This window comes from Aegilops tauschii, chromosome 4, assembly GCF_002575655.3.
Source record: "Aegilops tauschii subsp. strangulata cultivar AL8/78 chromosome 4, Aet v6.0, whole genome shotgun sequence".
NCBI lineage: Eukaryota > Viridiplantae > Streptophyta > Magnoliopsida > Poales > Poaceae > Aegilops > Aegilops tauschii.
Window position 1 is genome coordinate 407,766,278 of NC_053038.3, and position 19,716 is coordinate 407,785,993.

General features: G+C 42.2%; 1 long non-coding RNA gene across 1 annotated transcript; it reads left to right on the forward strand.

The window, feature by feature from the left end:
* The first annotated feature begins 1,173 nt into the window (after positions 1 to 1,173).
* Positions 1,174 to 2,655, forward strand: LOC120962558 (uncharacterized). Its single transcript, XR_005753300.3, has 3 exons — positions 1,174 to 1,486; positions 2,061 to 2,153; positions 2,373 to 2,655. It is a non-coding gene; the product is annotated as an uncharacterized lncRNA (long non-coding RNA).
* The last annotated feature ends 17,061 nt before the right edge of the window (positions 2,656 to 19,716 follow it).

Consider the following 19,716-nt stretch of genomic DNA (forward strand, 5'->3'; position numbering starts at 1 on the left):
TGCTCCCAAATGACACACCTTTCACAGTTCCCTCTTCTTGTGCTTTTTTAAGCAAGACAGAAAATCCCTCAAAACAGAAGAGGAATAAGTAGGGAGATAAAGGGTCGCCCTGTCGGAGACCCCGGGACGGGGAAAAACCCCTAGACATACCTCCATTGAGTTTCACCGTGAAGGTAGCAGACCTTACACACCACATGATCATTGAAATCCAGCCCTGTGCAAAACCAAAATTTTCCATCATTTTCTTCAAGAAGTCCCATTCCACTCTGTCATATGCTTTCATCATATCCAATTTGACAGCACACAACGGCTTCTTCCTCTTGCTCTTTCGAATAGCATGGACACACTCATACGCGACGAGTACGTTGTCAGTAATCAACTGTCCAGGTACAAAAGCACTCTGCTCCTCACTTATAATAACCGGAAGAATAGATTTCAGTCGGTTGGCAAGAACCTTCGTCGCGATCTTGTACAAGACATTACACACACTGATGGGCCTGAACTGTGATAGTAGCTCCGGTGAGCTGCACTTGGGGATCATGACAAGAACTCGGTATTAAAATAACATTTTACACAGTGCAATTCTTTTTGCCTTTTTTAATACACATGCACAAGTATGTAACATATGTGGAAAATTTACAGCATTATACTTTCACACGTGGCGCAAAAAAAAGACAAATATGTATTTCTGAATAGGCTGATTTTTTTGGTTGTTGGGACGAATTTTTTTTCTGTGCGGTCTATGAATCACACTATTTTCAAATGAAAGTTTACACATTCGTATTAGACACATATAAGTTTTCATGTTCAATTTTTTTTGAAACATTTAAATATGTTTTCTGAAAAAATAAATATATACCGAGCTCCATGGAGCTTGGTCTCCATGCGTCCGCTCTGGGAGTCCCATAGCTGCTTAGCTAGAATGGCAACATCACTAGCAGTTTTTTTAGGGGAACATCACTAGCAGTGGGGCGTTGTATTTGGTTGGGCGATCCTCTGGTTCAGCTTTATATTCCCCTGAACTTTTTTTGAAAAAACTTCAGCAACCTTTGTTAAACTAGGATCATCCAAAACAATAAGCTACACATCAAGGGGGGCTCCTCGCACGTGCCACGTCGGCATGAGCTACTGTTTCATTGTTGAAGTATTTTTGGCTGCATTGTGCGGGCGAACCAAAAAAAGAGACCCATTGCTCGTTTGCTTCGTCCAGAAGAGAGAGGGAGGAAGTTGCCTCGAGCCCCACCCCTTCCTTCTTGTTTCCTCTTCCGCATCCCTGCGCCACCACTTCTCTCTCCTCTGCCGTCCCCTCCTCCTTGACCGCCTCTCCCCTCCTTTGAAGAAGGAGCACGGGGCCCGATGCTATGCCGCCATTGCCGTCACCGTCGTCCTGCCTGATCTGAGGCGCGAGTGGGAGGAGAAGGCGACGCACACCCTCGTCCCCAGCCGGCCATCGACGTCGTCCTGCCGGATGTATTCTCCCTATAAGGTATGAGGTTACTCCTTCCCCTGCCTCTTCTTGTGCCATGGCCAAATTAATTTGGTTCAGTAATCTAGGCTTGGGTTTGATGGATTCTGGAGATTTATGTTGATAGCTTCGTTTCAAGAACCAGATGGATTCCCCTGTTAGGACGCCATGCTTGTGGAAGTTCCCATATTTTTTCTTCTTGAGCAATGTCCGTGGATGCATGTTGCAGCAGCAGGATCTTTTATTCTTATTTGGGGAATGCCTATTAGGACCAAGAACTTAGCACACATACATGATCCATGGTTACGGTTTCATAATCATCTGCATCTTCAGAAAGTACCACTTGGTGTACTTTGGAAATGAATACTAGAATCTGTATGTGTTCCTTTGGAACTCCATGTATATGTTCCACTAAAAGGCTAATTGAAATCTGCACTGTACTGTACTCAGAAATCTGCACTATTGCTTTTGAAATGCTATTTTTCAATCAAAATGCTGGCTTTGCTGTAAAACTCCCCTGAAGTTTCTCAGATTGTAGTTGTAGTACAGAGGATATTTTTACTATTGTCGGTTCCTCCATGCTAATATTTAACAGGAAAAGCTGGATGATGGTTTAGCATTTAATCTTCAGAATCTGGACTCCTTGACAACATATATATGGTGGCTGGGTTGACGCAAAGGGACAAAGGTACTGCCCAGTAATTGAAGAGACAATGTTATATCATGGACAATTTTCTGCTTGGTTACTTTGTTTCATATAAGATTATGTTTTGATTTATTATGTGTAATTGACCTATAGACTTGTAAAGTTCTTGGAAAGAAAAATTAGTTTCAGTATATGGAGTAGATTATTTGCCAATCACAATCTGAAATATAAACAATATAAACGGATATTTCTTTGTTGCAGATTGTAAGTTTCAAATATGAAGAATCTTATCTGGTGTTCCTTGAACCGGAGGGTAGAGGTGTCCCTGAGCTACATCTACATGTCTCTCGCAACGCCTCGGTTCTGCATATTTCATCATTTTTCCTTTTTCGCCAATTGTTCTCAGTATGATACTTTGGTATCAGTTGCTCTTATATGTGCTATTCCTTGTGTAAAAATGATATCTTCTGCAATAGTGTTACTCAAAACTTACAACCTCATGGGTTTGTTTTGTTAGTAAATGTTGAGAAAACATTGAACTTTATGATGGATTGGGCGCACTAGAATAAGTTAGTTCATGTTTCTTCAAAAAAATTAAAATACGATGTCCAGGTGTAATTTAGTAGTTTTGACATGTATATTGTTGTAGGTTGAGGCTGTATGAACTAAGTGAGCACAAGGTAAAAGGTGCTTTTGATTGATTCCTTCGAGCAGTACATGTTGTAGTGTTAGCTCTGGGCATCAAATCCTCCCTCCCGACCTACCCTCTTCCTCCCGCGCCGCCCCCGTGCGGCGGCGGGGAGGGCTTCCGGCGCGGCCGCCCCCGAGTACTCCCTCCTCCTCCCCCGCCGCCGCCAGAGGGCCTGGCCGGGCAAAGCTCACCCGGGCCGGCGGCGGCGGGGCCTTCTGGTTCCCCCGCGTGTAGAGGAGCGGCGCGGGCCCTTCTCTTCGGCTGGGGGCGCGGCGTGGGTGCCGGGCGCGATGTCACCTGGCATGCTAGCGGCGCTGGGTGGTGGCCGCATGGCCGGCGGCGCGACTGGTGGTGGGTCGCGTAGGGCCCAGCCGTGGCGGCAGATCTAGCGTGACGGGGCTCGGGCGGCGCGACCCGGCGGCCCTGGGCGGCGGCTGCTGACAATGAGGGGACCGGCGCAACAACGGCTTGGTGGCGGTGGTGGCGGAGCGTGCCGACCGGATCGGGCGATTTCCGGTGGGCGGCGTGGGTTGGGGCACTGGCCCGGCGTGGCTGCTGCTCTGGCTGTGGGCGGTGGCGGTGAGGCGGCCCAGCCCTCTGGTGGAGGCTTCCATTCGTCGCGCCGGCACCACGACGGGTTGCCTGCGGCGGCGGTTGGATTTCTGGCGTCGGTTCGTTTGTAGGCGGCTTGGTTCGACCTTCGAGCCATCTTCGCGGCATCCGGCCGCTATCTTCGTCAAAGGGCTGGCCCTTCCCCGCTGCGGTCCATCACTCGTCTCGCACCCGGCAGTAGGACCGAGCTCGTCTCGCGCCCGGCAGCAGGACTGACCTCGTCTCGCGCCCGGCAGCAAGACCGAGCTCGTCTCGCGCCCGGCAGCAGGACCATGCTCGTCTCGCGCCCGGCAGCAGGACCGAGCTGGTCTCGCGCCTAGTGCCGCAGAATGGGTCGATGAAGGCCAAGTTTGGCCGGCCTATTGGGTCTCGGCATTGGGGGGCCATCCATGTGCTTTGGTTGGGGTAGCGGCTGATCTCGGGTGAGGTGGTGTCAAGGTCTTGGATGCCGGGGCGGCGGCCCTAGTGGTGGTTCCACGGTGCTCATGGGCAGAGCCCGTGGCTTGGTGCTGTCCGGTTGCCACGGCCATGTGGGCGGCGTGGTAGCCGGGGTGTGGCGTTCGGTGGCGGTGAGTGGTGGCCGAGGTGAAAACCTGCTCTATCTTTGGACGGACCGGCGGCGGCGAAACTCGTTCCCTTCTTGAAGGCGTCGTCGCGACTCTCATTGCCTGTCATGGTGCTCTAGAGGAAACTCTGATCCTCAGATCGGGCGGTGGCGGCGCTCCGGTGTCGTTCCCTTCCTGAAGGCGTCGCCTTGGAGCCCACGGTTCGTCATATGCAGCTTCACCTCTTAGTGTAGTGCTTGGGTTGGTGTTGCTGCGCTCAGCGCTTATGTATCCTGCCTTGGGTGCGTGTGTGCATGTGTTGTGAGGGTGTGCGCTTGTATCGGGTGCTATTGATAATTGCTTTATATATAAAGCGGGGCGAAAGCCTTTTTGGGTAGTGTTAGCTCTGCCTATGCCTTTAGTAGCTTACAAAATTTCCTCTTCACTTTCCTGGCATTAAATTGTCATCTATTCATCAAGCATGATCATTTGGTTAGAAGTATTAATTTACAATGACAATCAATAGGCACACAACTCACCCTATTTGGTTTACAACCTCAGGTTCACATTGGTTGTTTTTCTCCATGGAGACTCAAGTTTATTGGTGTCACTTTCTAATCGATGGTCATGAATCAATGGTGACTTCCTCTCCACTTATCATTTAACCGCATCAATTGCTTGTTTTAACCATTGCTTATTATTCCATATTATCTTTTCAGAATCTTCTTATGAATGAGTTCCAGGTTCCATACAAAGCATTGCACACTCAGAACTTGAGGTATGAATTATTGACATTATTGGCATTAATATAACCGTTGAGAAGTTGATCTGGTGCTTTAGAGAATCCATGCATTGCAATTCTTATTTTCATGATTTAGAATATGAAAGAGAACTTGCAATTCCAGTGGTCAATCTGAAAATTGCAGGGAACACATTTACATTTTTCATTCATACTTCCAAAATAACAGTCATGGATGCTCACATATTCAGCTCATAATTCGTTGTTGCTTTCCACTTGTTTATACAAATGTCTATTTGAGCAATGCATTAAAATTATTAGTTACTAAACAATTTTCTTAAGATTATATTTTTTATTGCTTGTTTGGTATAAGATGATGACTCACACAGCGAGGCAACAAGCTAACAATGACCTCAAGTTGTCAGCAGCAGTGGCATCAATGGACCTTTTCAGCATTCTCGCCCGCTATGGTGAGGCCTACTCGCCACTGCTCTGCTAGTGGTTGAGCTTCCAAGGGCTTAGGGAGCGCTTTCTCGTTGACAACCTCTTCCTCGCCAAGCTCGCCGTGGAGTAGGGCATCGAGTCATCTCCCATGTCCCCTTTTTATTTTGAAATCGCATTCTTAAGCTGGGTTCAGGAGGCATTTTGTGTTGGGCTGATGCTGCCAGCCTGAAGCTTTTCATGCCGCCTGCTCTGTTCGTTTTAAACCGCAGCCAAGTATGAGAAGGACATAACTTCAGGTTTCTTCATGTAGATGGTTCCTTCCTTTTCTTTTTGTGAATCCCTCGTGTTTCCATATTTGTCCATGTAGGATGGTTTCTGCCTCACGTCATCCGCCTTTTAAGTACTTGGATGATTACTCATTTTGTAGTAATTCATTGCTTACTATTATCTGTGACATTGTTGATATATAAATAAAGGTGTTCCATCTGCAGTTGTCTACACAAATGACCCTATTTTTCTTTAGTTTGAGGTACTAAGATGTTGTAAAGTTGTATATCTGAACTACAATCGCTCATTGATATTACATGAGTGACACCATGGAGCAAGTAGGAATGCCCTTGTGCATAGCCAGCCTATGAGCACACAGGTTTAGTTTATATCTCGAATGTCTTGATACTGCAATATGAGTGTCTTGGTCCCTCATAAAACTTTTTAATTATGATCTATGGTACTCATTTGCACCCATTGACCTGAGCTACAAAGGGAACAACTGTCAGGGCGCGTAAAGATTAACCTGAATCTTGCAGAATTTGATTTTCACTAAACTATGCATCATATAGAGACGTTAACAAATACGGTAGCTTGATTAGTGCGCAGAATCCCGCCTCAAGAGACGCGCCCAGGGAGCGTCCCAGACACTAGTGTCTATTACAAGTGAAGGAATAAGAAACTCAGGAGGTTTATCTCGCCACAGCTCGGACAACTTCCTTCTGTAACTCACTCGAGCGAGCGTATGCGCCATGACATTGCTCTCTCGGGAGCAATGTACTATGGTTGCCCTGCCGAAAGAACTCATCATTGATACGTCCATTTTGCATCATGTTTTCTTACTGTTATTTATAATTTTTTTATCCATAATAATGCTTTTGGAGTAATTCTAATGCCTTTTCTCTCATAATATGCAAGGTATACACAAAGAGGGAGAATTCCGCAGTTGGAAATCTGGACCTGAAAGCTACGTCAGGTTACCTATTCTGCACAACTCCAAATAAGCTGAAACTTCACGAGGATTTTTTATGGAATATTTGAGAATTATTGGAGCAAATAACTACCAGAGGGGGCCCACCAGGTGGGCACAACCCACCTGGGCACGCCAGGGAGCCCAGGCGCGCCCTGGTGGGTTGTGCTCACCCAGGCCCACCTCCGGTGCCCATCTTCTGGTATATAGGTCGTTTTGACCTAGAAAAAAATTAAGGAGAGGACTTTCGGGACGGAGCACCGCCATCTCGAGGCGGAACTTGGGCAGGAGCACTTTTGCCCTCCGGCGGAGCAATTCCGCCGGGGAACTTCCCTCTCGGAGGGGGAAATCATCGTCATCATCATCACCAACAACTCTCCCATCTTGGGGAGGGCAATCTCCATCAACATCTTCAACAGCACCATCTCCTCTCAAACCCTAGTTCATCTCTTGTGTTCAATCTTGTTACCGGAACTATAGATGTTGGTGCTTGTGGGTGACTAGTAGTGTTGATTACATCTTGTAGTTGATTACTATATGGTTTATTTGGTGGAAGATTATATGTTCAAATACATTATGGTATTCAATACCCCTCTGATCTTGAGCATGATTATCATTTGTGAGTAGTTACTTTTGTTCTTGAGGTCACGGGAGAAATCATGTTGCAAGTAATCATGTGAACTTGATATGTGTTCGATATTTTGATAGTATGTATGTTGTGATTCCCTTAGTGGTGTCATGTGAATGTCGACTACATGACACTTCACCATATTTGGGCCTAAGGGAATGCATTGTGGAGTAGCAATTAGATGATGGGTTGCGAGAGTGACAGAAGCTTAAACCCCAGTTTTTGCGCTATTCCGTCAGGGACCGATTGGATCCAAAAGTTTAATGCTATGGTTAGAATTTATTCTTAATACTTTTCTCGTAGTTGCGGATGCTTGCGGGAGGGTTAATCATAAGTAGGAGGTTTGTTCAAGTAAGAACAACACCTAAGCACCGGTCCACCCACATATCAAATTATCAAAGTAGCGAACACGAATTAAACCAACATGATGAAAGTGACTAGATGAAATTCCCATGTACCCTCAAGAACGCTTTGCTTATCTTAAGAGACCGTTTTGGCCTGTCCTTTGCCTCGAAAGGATTGGGATGCCTTGCTGCACTTTTGTTACTACTATCGTTACTTGCTCGTTACAAATTATCTTGCTATCAAACTACTCCGCTACTTACAATTCCAGCACTTGCAGACATTACCTTGCTGAAAACCCCTTGTCATTTCTTTCTGCTCCTCATTGGGTTCGTCACTCTTACTTATCGAAAAGAGTACAATTTATCCCCTATACTTGTGGGCATCAAGGCTATTTTCTGGCGCCATTGCTGGGGAGTGAACCGCCTTTGGTAAGTGGAATTTGGTAAGGAAACATTTATATAGTGTGCTGAAATTTATTGTCACTTGTTACTATGGAAAACAATCCTTTGAGGGGTTTGTTCGGGGTATCTTCAGCTCGACCGGAACCACAATTAGCTACCCCTCAACCTACTGCACCTACTGGAAATATTGAATATGAAATTCCTTCGGGTATGATAGAATAACTGCTAGCTAATCCTTATGCAGGGGATGGAACCGAACATCCTGATATGCACTTGATATATGTAGAACAAATTTGTGGATTGTTCAAGCTTGCAGGTTTACCCAGGGATGAAGTTATGAAAAAGGTTTTCCCTTTATATTTGAAGGGAAAATCATTGGCATTGTATAGGCTATGCGATGACATTGGATCTTGGAATTGGAATCGTTTGAAATTGGAGTTCCACCAAAAAATTTATCCTATGCATCTAGTTCATCGTGATCGGAATTATATATATAACTTTTGGCCTCGTGAAGGATAAAGTATCGATCTAGCTTGGGGGAAGCTTAAATCAATGTTATATTCATGCCCCAATCATGAGCTCTCAAGAGAAATTATTATCCATAATTTTTATGCTCGGCTTTCTCGTAATGATCAAACCATGCTTGATACTTCTTGTGCTGGCTCTTTTATGAAGAAGACTATTGAATTCCGGTGGGATCTTTGGGAAAGAATTAAACGCAACTCTGAAGATTGGGAGCTCGACGAAGGTAAAGAGTCAGGTATTAAGCTTAAGTATGATTGTGTTAAATCTTTTATGGATACCGATGCTTTTCAAAAGTTTAGCACTAAATATGGACTTGACTCTGAGATAGTAGCCTCCTTTTGTGAATCATTTGCTACTCATGTTGATCTCCCTAAAGAGAAGTGGTTTAAATATCACCCACATATTAAAGAAGAAACTAAAGAACCGGTACCAGTTAAAGAAGAAACTATACTTTATAATGTTGATCCAGTTGTTCCTTCTGCTTATATAGAGAAACCACCTTTCCCTGTTAGGATAAAGGAACATGCTAAAGTTTCAACTGTGGTTAACAAAAGCTATATTAGAACACCTAAACCTGATGAACAAATTAAAGTAGAACCTAGTATTGCTATGATCTCTTAGAAGAAGATATAGATGGGCATGTTATTTACTTTTGTGAAGAAGCTGCTAGAATTGCCAAACCTGATAAAAAAAGATAAACATAGACCTGTTGTTGGCTTGCCCGTAATCTCAGTTAAAATAGGAGATCACTGTTATCATGGTTTATGTGACATAGGTTCTAGTGTGAGTGCTATTCCTTACACCTTATATCAAGAAATTATGAATGACATAGCACCCGCAGAGATAGAAGACATAGATGTTACTATTAAACTTGCTAAAAGAGATACAATATCACCAATTGGGATTGTTAGAGATGTTGAAGTCTTGTGTGGGAAAATTAAATACCCTACTAATTTTCTTGCTCTTGGTTCCCCACAAGATGACTTTTGTCCCATTATCTTTGGTAGACCTTTCTTGAACACCGTTAATGCTAGAATAGATTGTGAGAAGCAAATTGTCGGTGTTAGTGTTTGTGATGAGTCTCATGAATTTAATTTTTCCAAGTTTAGTAGAAAGCTTCATGAAAAAGAATTGCCTAGTAAGGATGAATTAATTGGTCTTCCTTCTATTGTTGTACCACCTACTGATCCTTTAGAACAATATTTGCTAGACCATGAAAATGATTTACATATGCATGAAAGAGATGAAATAGATAAGATTTTCTTTGAACAACGTCCTATGCTTAAACACAATTTGCCTATTGAAACTCTAGGAGGTCCTCCTCCACCTAATGGTGATCCTGTGTTTGACTTAAAACAATTACCAGACACTTTGAAATATGCTTATCTTGACGAAAAGAAGATATATCCTATTATTATCAGTGCTAACCTTTCAGAACATGAAGAAGAAAGATTATTGAAAGTTCTAAAGAAGCACCGAGCTGCTATTGGATATACTCTTGATGGTTTAAACAGCATTAGTCCCACTCTATGTCAGCACAAAATTAATATGGAACCTGATGCTAAACCCGTTATTGATCACTAACGTCGGTTAAACCCGAAGATGAAAGAAGTGGTAAGAACAGAAATATTAAAACTTCTGGAAGCAGGTATAATCTATCCTATAGCTGATAGTAGATGGGTAAGTCCTGTTCATTGTGTCCCTAAAAAGGAGGTATAACAATTGTTCCTAATGATAAGAATGAACTTATTCCACAAAGAATTGTTATAGGCTATAGAATGGTAATTGATTTTAGAAAATTAAACAAAGCAACTAGAAAAGATCATTACCCTCTTCCTTTTATTGATCAAATGCTTGAAAGATTATCTAAGCACACACATTTTTGCTTCCTTGATGGATATTCTGGTTTTTCACAAATACCTGTTTCTCAACCTGATCAAGAAAAGATCACTTTTACTTGTCCCTTTGGAACTTATGCTTATAGACGTATGCCTTTTGGTTTATGTAATGCACCTGCTACCTTTCAAAGATGTACGGCTGCTATATTCTCTGACTTTTGTGAAAATATTGTTGAGGTTTTCATGGATGACTTTTCTGTTTATGGGAAGTCTTTTGATGATTGTTTAAGCAATCTTGATCGATTTTTGCAGAGATGTGAACAAACAAATCTTGTCTTGAATTGGGAGAAGTGCCACTTTATGGTTAATGAAGGCATTGTCTTGGGTCATAAAATTTCCGAAAGAGGTATTGAAGTGGACAAAGGTAAGGTTGATGCAATTGAGAAAATGTCATGTCCTAAAGATATAAAAGGGACAAATCCTACGGAAATGTCACTCCGAAGCTTATGGAGGGCATCATGATGGAGATAGAACTACTCACAAGGTATTGCAATCTGGATTTTATTGGCCTACTCTCTTCAAGGATGCCCGTAAGTTCGTCTTATCTTGTGATGAATGTCAAAGAATAGGTAATATCGGTAAGCGTCAAGAAATGCCTATGAATTATTCACTTGCTGTTGAAGCATTTGATGTTTGGGGATTTGATTATATGGGACCTTTTCCTTCCTCTAATGGGTATACACATATTTTGGTAGCTGTTGATTATGTTACTAAATGGGTAGAAGCTATTCCAACCAGTAGTGTTGATCACAACACCTCTATTAAAATGCTTAAGGAAGTTATTTTCCCAAGGTTTGGAGTCCCTAAATATTTAATGACTGATGGTGGTTCACACTTTATTCATGGTGCTTTCGGTAAAATGCTTGCCAAGTATGATGTTAACCATAGAATTGCATCACCTTATCATCCTCAGTCTAGTGGTCAAGTTGAACTTAGCAATAGAGTAATAAAATTAATTTTGCAAAAGACTGTCAATAGGTCTAGAAAGAATTGGTCTAAGAAATTAGATGATGCACTTTGGGCTTATAGAAAAGCATATAAAAATCATATGGGTATGTCTCCTTATAAAATGATTTATGGAAAAGCTTGTCATTTGCCTCTTGAGTTAGAACATAAAGCATATTGGGCCATCAAAGAGCTCAACTATGATTTCAAAATTGCTGGTGAAAAAAGGTTATTTGATATTAGCTCATTAGGTGAATGGAGAACCCAAGCTTATGAAAATGCAAAATTATTCAAAGAAAAAGTTAAAAGATGGCATGACAAAAGAATCCAAAAGCGTGAGTTTAAAGTCGGAGAATATGTTCTTTTGTACAACTCTCGTTTCAGATTCTTTGCAGGAAAACTCCTCTCAAAATGGGAAGGCCCATATGTCATCGAGGAGGTTTATCGGTCTGGAGCCATCAAAATAAATAATGCCGAAGGTACTAACCCGAAGGTTGTCAATGGATAACGAATAAAACATTATATCTCAGGTACGCCCATTAATGTTGAAAGTAATATTATCCAAACTTGATACCGGAAGAACACATAAAAGAGTCCTTCCGGAACACTCCAGAATCGTGAAAATAAGGAGGTACGTGATACGGTAAGTAAACGGACTCCGAAAAATCTGTAAAAATAATTTTTATTAGTTCTGGAATATTTAAAAATTTAGGAAATAAAGAAACTTTCAGGAAGCGTACCCTGGTGGGCAAGCCTGGCGCGCCCAGGTGGGTTGTGCCCACCCGGGACACCTTCCGGACTCCGTTTTTCTACAACTTACTTGTCCTCTAAGATATAAAATCTATATATACTTCCCGAACCTGTTAACCACCGTATCGCGAAGAAATCCTTTGTTCTCTTTTCTTGCTCTTTTCGGCCAGATTAATCAAGCCAGGCATCATGTCTTCCTGCTCCTCCAACAACATGGAAGAAGATGCTTGGTTGATGAAGATCGAGATGAAGAGGGAGGAGCCTATGGACGCCGTCAAGGGAGACAAGGGCAAGGAAGCTACCGTAGATCCATCCCCGGTGGCAGCACAAGCACTGCTGGCCGAGGAGGAGGAAGAAGATATCCTTAAGCCCTACCTTACTCACCTTACTCCTGCTGAGATTGAGGCTTTTCGCATCATTGAAATAGTTCGCATACAAAATAAGTATCTCACTCGCGAAAATATTCTACATCAATAGCATATCATCCATCTCCGGAGCATCATCCGTCGATTGGAGAATCTCTTGATCCTTAAGGACAGGATCGCTTCATCACCACCACTATCATCTTCTTCACCACCAAAGGAGAATTGAGTATCGGGTATGGGCACTCCCCTTGGCTTCCGCCAAGCTTGGGGGAGGTGCCCCCGTATCGTATCATCCCACTATCTTTTTGCTTTTACTTATTTTAGTTTGATCTTTTTCTTTAGATGAATAAAAGTTTAGTTCGATCCTTTCTTCTTTAAGAGTTTGCTTAGTGATCTATCCTTGTAATCGTGTGCAAGTTATATAATAAAGTTTAGTTGGAGTTTTTGCTTTCTTTACTTTCATGTTGCAAATAAAAGAAAAGAAATAAGGAAGAAAAAGAGAAAGGAAATAAATAAAAGAAAGGAAATAAATCAAGAAGATCATATACTAATCCTATGGTAGGTGATGACACCACAGAAGGAAAAGTATAAGTAGAAAATTTTATTAGAGATTGAAAAACATAGCATTACACTCATGAAAGAATTAATAAGGGAAGAGAAGATTCACATATAAATATACTATCCTAGAAATCTTTTGTGATTGTGAGCCCTAATCAAAATATTATATGCCAAAATTGTTGGCGTTGGACAAGGAAGACAACTTAATGGTTTATGTTTGTTTATATTCACATAGAAGTCATTTTGTCATAGATCCTTCAACATGTGGTGCTTGCCCCTTATCTTTGCTAGCCAAAAATTCCGCACTAAGTAGAGATACTACTTGTGCATCCAAAAACCCCTAAACCCAAATCTTACTTTCAAGTGTCCACCATACCTACCTAGGTATTGAGCAAGATCCCTCAAGTAAGTTGTCATCGGTGCAAAAAGGCAATAAAATTGCTTCTAAATGTGTGAGATCATTTAGTGTAAGAGAAAATTGAGCGTTGCACGAACTTGTGATGGTGAAGAATAAAAGCGACAAACTGCATAATAAAGATCGCTATCACAATGGGCAAGGTAACGTGACGTTCTTTTGCACTAAGGGGTTGAGCATACAAACAAATAAGCGCATGGCAACCTCTGCTTGCCTCTGCGAAGGGCCTATCTTTTACTTTTATGTATTTACTTTTATGCAAAGAGTCAAAGTTTTCCTTCTATTCCTTTTTTTTATTTTTCTCCTTCGGCAAGCATCATGTAGTGAGGAAGATCTAGGCACATATGTCCAGTTGAATATAGATAGCATGAGTTATTATTGTTGACATTATCCTTGAGGTGAGTACGTTGGGAGGCGAAACTGTAAGCCCCTATCTTTCTATGTGTCCGATTGAAACGTTTTGCTCATGTGTACGCGGTGAGTGTTAGCAATCATAGAAGACTATATGATGGTTGAGTATGTGGACTTGCCTAAAGGCTCCGATACGTGACCCTTCCTGAAAAGATGATGAATTGTAGTTGCAAAGTTGACAGAGAACATAGTTTGTTGATTTTTAATAGAGTTTTTGCTTTATACTTCGATTGTGTGATGAATTGTTACTTATTCATGAGAAGTATATGATAAAAGTCTTATGTTTAACTTTGTTGCTGTTATAATAATCAACATGATGCTTCTATGTCCGTATTTTGTTTTTATCAACACCTCTCTCTCAAAGCATGTGGACATGTCTTTCGATTTCGGTTTTTGCTTGAGGACAAGCGAGGTAAGCTTGGGGGAGTTGATACATCCATTTTGCATCATGTTTTCTTACTATTATTTATAATGTTTTTATCCATAATAATGCTTTTTGGAGTAATGCTAATGCCTTTTCTCTCATAATATGCAAGGTATACACAAAGAGGGAGAATTCCGGCACCTGGAAATCTGGACCTGAAAAAGCTGTGTCAGGCTACCTATTCTGCACAACTCCAAATGAGCCGAAACTTCACGAGGATTTTTTTATGGAATATTTGAGAATTATTGGAGCAAATAACTACCACGGGGGGCCCACCAGGTGGGCACAACCCACCTGGGCGTGCCAGGGAGCCCAGACGCGCCCAGGGTGCCCATCTTCTAGTATATAGGTCATTTTGACCTAGAAAAAAATAAGGAGAGGACTTTCGGGGCGGAGCGCCGCCGTCTCGAGGCGGAACTTAGGCAGGAGCACTTTTGCCCTCCGGCGGAGCGATTCCGCCGGGGGAACTTCCCTCCTGGAGGGGGAAATCATCATCATCATCATCATCACCAACAACTCTCCCATCTTGGGGAGGGCAATCTCCATCAACATCTTCAACAACACCATCTCATCTCAAACCCTAGTTCACCTCTTGTGTTCAATCTTTTTACCGGAACTATAGATTGGTGCTTGTGGGTGGCTAGTAGTGTTGATTACATCTTGTAGTTGATTACTATATGGTTTATTTGATGGAAGATTATATGTTCAGATCCATTATGCTATTTAATACCCCTCTGATCTTGAGCATGATTATCATTTGTGAGTAGTTACTTTTGTTCTTGAGGTCACGAGAGAAATCATGTTGCAAGTAATCATGTGAACTTGATATGTGTTCGATATTTTGATAGTATGTATGTTGTGATTCCCTTAGTGATGTCATGTGAACGTCGACTACATGACACTTCACCATATTTGGGCCTAAGGGAATGCATTGTGGAGTAGCAATTAGATGATGGGTTGCGAGAGTGACAGAAGCTTAAACCCTAGTTTATGCACTATTCCGTAAGGGACCGATTGAATCCAAAAGTTTAATGCTATGGTTAGAATTTATTCTTAATAGTTTTCTCGTAGTTGCGGATGCTTGCGGGAGGGTTAATCATAAGTAGGAGGTTTGTTCAAGTAAGAACAACACCTAAGCACCGGTCAACCCACATATCAAATTATCAAAGTAGCGAACACAAATTAAACCAACATGATGAAAGTGACTAGATGAAATTCCCGTGTACCCTCAAGAACGCTTTGCTTATCATAAGAGACCGTTTTGGCCTGTCCTTTGCCTCAAAAGGATTGGGCTACCTTGATGCACTTTTTTTACTACTATTGTTACTTGCTCGTTACAAAATATCCTGCTATCAAACTAGTCTGCTAGTTACAATTTTAGCACTTGCAGACATTACCTTGCTGAAAACCACTTGTCATTTCCTTCTGCTCCTCGTTGGGTTCAACACTCTTACTTATCGTAAAGAGCTACAATTGATCCCCTATAATTGTGGGTCATCAATCATTTGTCAGCAGTCATAGCTCCCAATGCACGATAATCTGCATGTACCAGTATAGCATGACCAATCTTCATTGAGTTGCACTGTATAGTCACGGGGAATATCCCCATGGTCTCAGCAAGGCGTAGTCCTTCCAAACAGCAACCGCTTTCATTGTCGATACATCAATTGCGAACTCATGATAAGTACAAGATGCAGCTATAGACGCCCCATTTGAGTCTCATAGCAATACCCCAGTCGCTCCTGCTCCCAAATCTGAATGAAAACTTGTGTCGACGTTGAGCTTTAAAGTACACATCGCTGGTCGTTCCCACTTCTTTCTTCGCACCGGTTTTTTGGCCTTTATTGCCACAGAGTTTGCCACAATCCCCTTAATGCTTAATGCTGATCTGGAAGGTGATCCCGCAGGCTCGTCATGGGTTTTCTTCCGACAATCCCACCATAGGTACCACGCAGCTATCATGATCGTTTCAATCCCACTAGAGATCGGTAGAGCACGAATAAGCAATAAAGTAATGTTATTTCTCTAAATAAAGTCTTCACGTAATGCCGACTTGGGCACCAAACGCATATCCCCCCCAAGAGCTATATGGGTTGTCCTAGTACAGGCTTCCTATTCTTTCTTCCAACTATTTTGAGGAGATTCTAGAACCTTCTTCAATTGGTATTTTTACATTTTTCCCGGTCTTTCTCTTTCGGTTGTATTTCAATTTCAATTTTCCGTTTGATTTTTCATTTTCACTTTAATTTATTTTTTATTTTATAATTTTAAAAATCATGTAAGTTATCAAAGTTGTGAATATTTATGAAAATATGGCAACATTGTTAAAACTGCAAACATTTTTCAATTCATGAATACTTTCGAAATCCAGGATTTTTTTTGAATTTGCAGACATTTTTAATATTCATAGTAGTTTTTCAAATTCCGAATATTTTTCAAATTGATGAAAAAATAAATTCCTATTTAAAAAGTATTTTGTTTGAAATCTACAAACATTTTTAAAAATCATGCAGGCTTTAAAAATTCTCAAACATATTTAGAATTCATGAGCATTTTTAATTCTGAAAACTTTTCAAACGATTTATAAAATATTTTAATAGAAAACCAGGCTGAAATAAAAAAAGGGTGGAAAACTCAATAAATAAAGTCAAGCAATTGGCCGCTCGCAATGCCACACTAGGCCGGCACACTTAGTGTTGCAGGGGATAGGAGCACCCCATTATGTTGATCGTTCTGCTCAAGGTCTTTTGGTCCAAAGTTGGTATTGGTCGCCGTCGATAACGCTACGATGCTTTGTCCATCGCAAGAGCAGAAGAGCTCAACGTATTGTCGTTTGCTTCAAAGGTGTGGTGGAATTCATAGTGACATTTGAACAAGTCCGCGTGGAGGTCACTTGCCCGCATTATTTCTTCTGTGGACTCCTTGTGATCTCAGGTCCCTCAAAGCACTATAGTCGAAGCCCAACAATTATCTAACTCACAAAAAATCATTTTCAGATGTCCCGTATCAACTCCCAGTTCCTTGCCGAAACCCTAATATATATGGAAGGATCTTCCCCTCCCAACCGCCGCCACATGTGGGTTCCCTGCTAGCGCCACCTCCAATCCAGTAGACTCGCCTCCCTTGACCTATTCTAGGCCTAACCGTGCCTTGCCGCACCACGCATGGTTTCACCATCTCCAGTTGACCCTAGGTGTGACCTCCACAAGCCACGACCATTGTCCTTGATCGCCCACCCGTCGACCCTCATCTCCTCCCCCATCGTCACCTCTAGTTGACTAGTGCGTCGGCACCAATGTTGTCCTTGGTTGTGGGCGGGGAGAATATTGATGGAAATGACTTTGTCACTACCGCCAGGCAGCCGAGCAATGTAACGTCCAATGTATTATGGGCGAACCTTGCCTTGGGCGATGAGGTAGATGTGTTGTCGGAATTTGATTTCAGACTCCTGATTTTTGGCTACAACGCCTAATTTTGTGGCATTGATAGGAATCATGAGCACCGCGGGCACCACCTCAAACCCGCCTGTCGTGTTTCCAATAATGGAGACGACACCAAGAGGGGGTTTCTAAGTGCCCTTTGGATGGATATAAAGCTTGCAAAAATGTGAATGAGTTGTCTAGCGAATTGCAAGACCGGATAAAAGATGTAATACAAGATCTTCTGATGAAGAATGACAAGCTTAAAAGGAGAATAACCAAAACTAATGTTGGAAATCAGACTGAGCAACAAGATAGGAGAATGAGGGCAAATATGCACAAAGAGCAACTGACCAATACAATGCTAGCATTTTATTATAATTTGTCTTTTGATATAATTGTTAGTATACAATAATGTTTGAAATGTATGTGATGGCTAAATGGATGTTGTTGGGATTTCAATTTAATTCAAAGAAACTTTATTGTGAGCAAGTTTTGCGGTTCGGATAGAATGCAGCTTCAAACACTCAAAATAAACAAACTAAGAGTTAGTTATAGGAGAGGATTTTAGGGCATGGCCAACGCATCGCCCCAACCAGATGCCCCGCGGGACACGTAGGCTTGGATGTCAGGAATGGTGGCCTTGCAATGTGTAAGTGTCGCTTGCAGAAGAGGCAACTGCTTCATGGGAAAAGTCTGGGAAAAGGGGTAAGGAGGAAAGAGAGAAGAAATCAGAGGGGAAGGTGAGAGGAATGGAGATGGAAACCCATGAGAAGTGGGTGGTCGACGCGAGCTATGGAGGTTTCCATGGTGACAGCTGTGAAACCCCGTCGGTCACTGCCAACGAGGCAAAATCCAATGGCATCACAAGGAGCACGAACATGTACATAAATCGTTCGTTGTTTTGGCACTTCCCCATCGCAATGTCCATTTGATTGACTAAAATACGGGCATAACCAATTCGTACTTCTATTATCCACGGGAGACCCATGGAAAAGGAGCAATGATGTACAATCATATTCATGACCAACAAGCCAAGCATCCATATATAAACTAAAATATGCGCATAATCACTTCATTCTTTTAGATCTTTGAGGGGGCAGAGCACCCCCACCCGCATGGTCCATTATCAAATAAAAACGAGATTCACAACCCAATCCAGCCACAAAGTAGGACTACAGGAAAGTAAACACTTTAGCTATTTGTAAGTTATCTGGTTTTTAGATTTGGGTAAGTTGTTTTTTTCTGGCCGTTCATTGTTTTGTCAAGATCCGTGCTGGTTTTCTCTTGTGTTTTTTCATGGCTTCTTGGGCTAAATTTTTTACTTGCCCTGTTAGGGGTTAGTCAATTTTCCTATTGGGCTTGGAGCCCATTACTCATTGCCAGCTCTCTCTTTCTCTCTCTGTGTGTGTGGGGAGGGGGCGCAAGCGCGCGCGTGTGTGTGGGTGTGTGCGTGCGTGTGCGTGTGTGTGCGTGTGTGTGTGTGGGTGTGTGATGACCCACAAATATAGGGGATCTATCATAGTCCTTTCGATAAGTAAGAGTGTCGAACCCAACAAGGAGCAGAAGGAAATGACAAGCAGTTTTCTGCAAGCACTGAAATTATTGGTAACAGATAGTTTTGTGATAAGATAATTTGTAACAAGTAACAAGTAACAAAAGTAACTAAGGTGCAGCAAGGTGGCCCAATCCTTTTTGTAGCAAAGGACAAGCCTGGATGAACTCTTATATAAAGCAAAGCGCTCCCGAGCACACATGTGAATTACTGTCAAGCTAGTTTTCATCATGCTCATATGATTCGCGTTCGTTACTTTGATAATTTGATATGTGGGTGGATCGGTTGTTGGGTGCTGTCCTTCATTGGACAAGCCTCCCACTTATGATTAACCCCTCTCGCAAGCATCCGCAACTACAAAAGAAGAATTAAGATAAATCTAACCATAGCATGAAACATATGAATCCAAATCAGCCCCTTACGAAGAAACGCATAAACTAGGGTTTAAGGTTCTGTCACTCTAGCAACCCATCATCTCCTTATTACTTCCCAATGCCTCCCCCTAGGCCCAAATCATGGTGAAGTGTCATGTAGTCGACGTTCACATAACACCACTAGAGGAAAGACAACATACATCTCATCAAAATATCGAACGAATACCAAATTCACATGATTACTTATAACAAGACTTCTCCCGTGTCCTCAGGAACAAACGTAACTACTCACAAAGCATATTCATGTTCATAATCAGAGGAGTA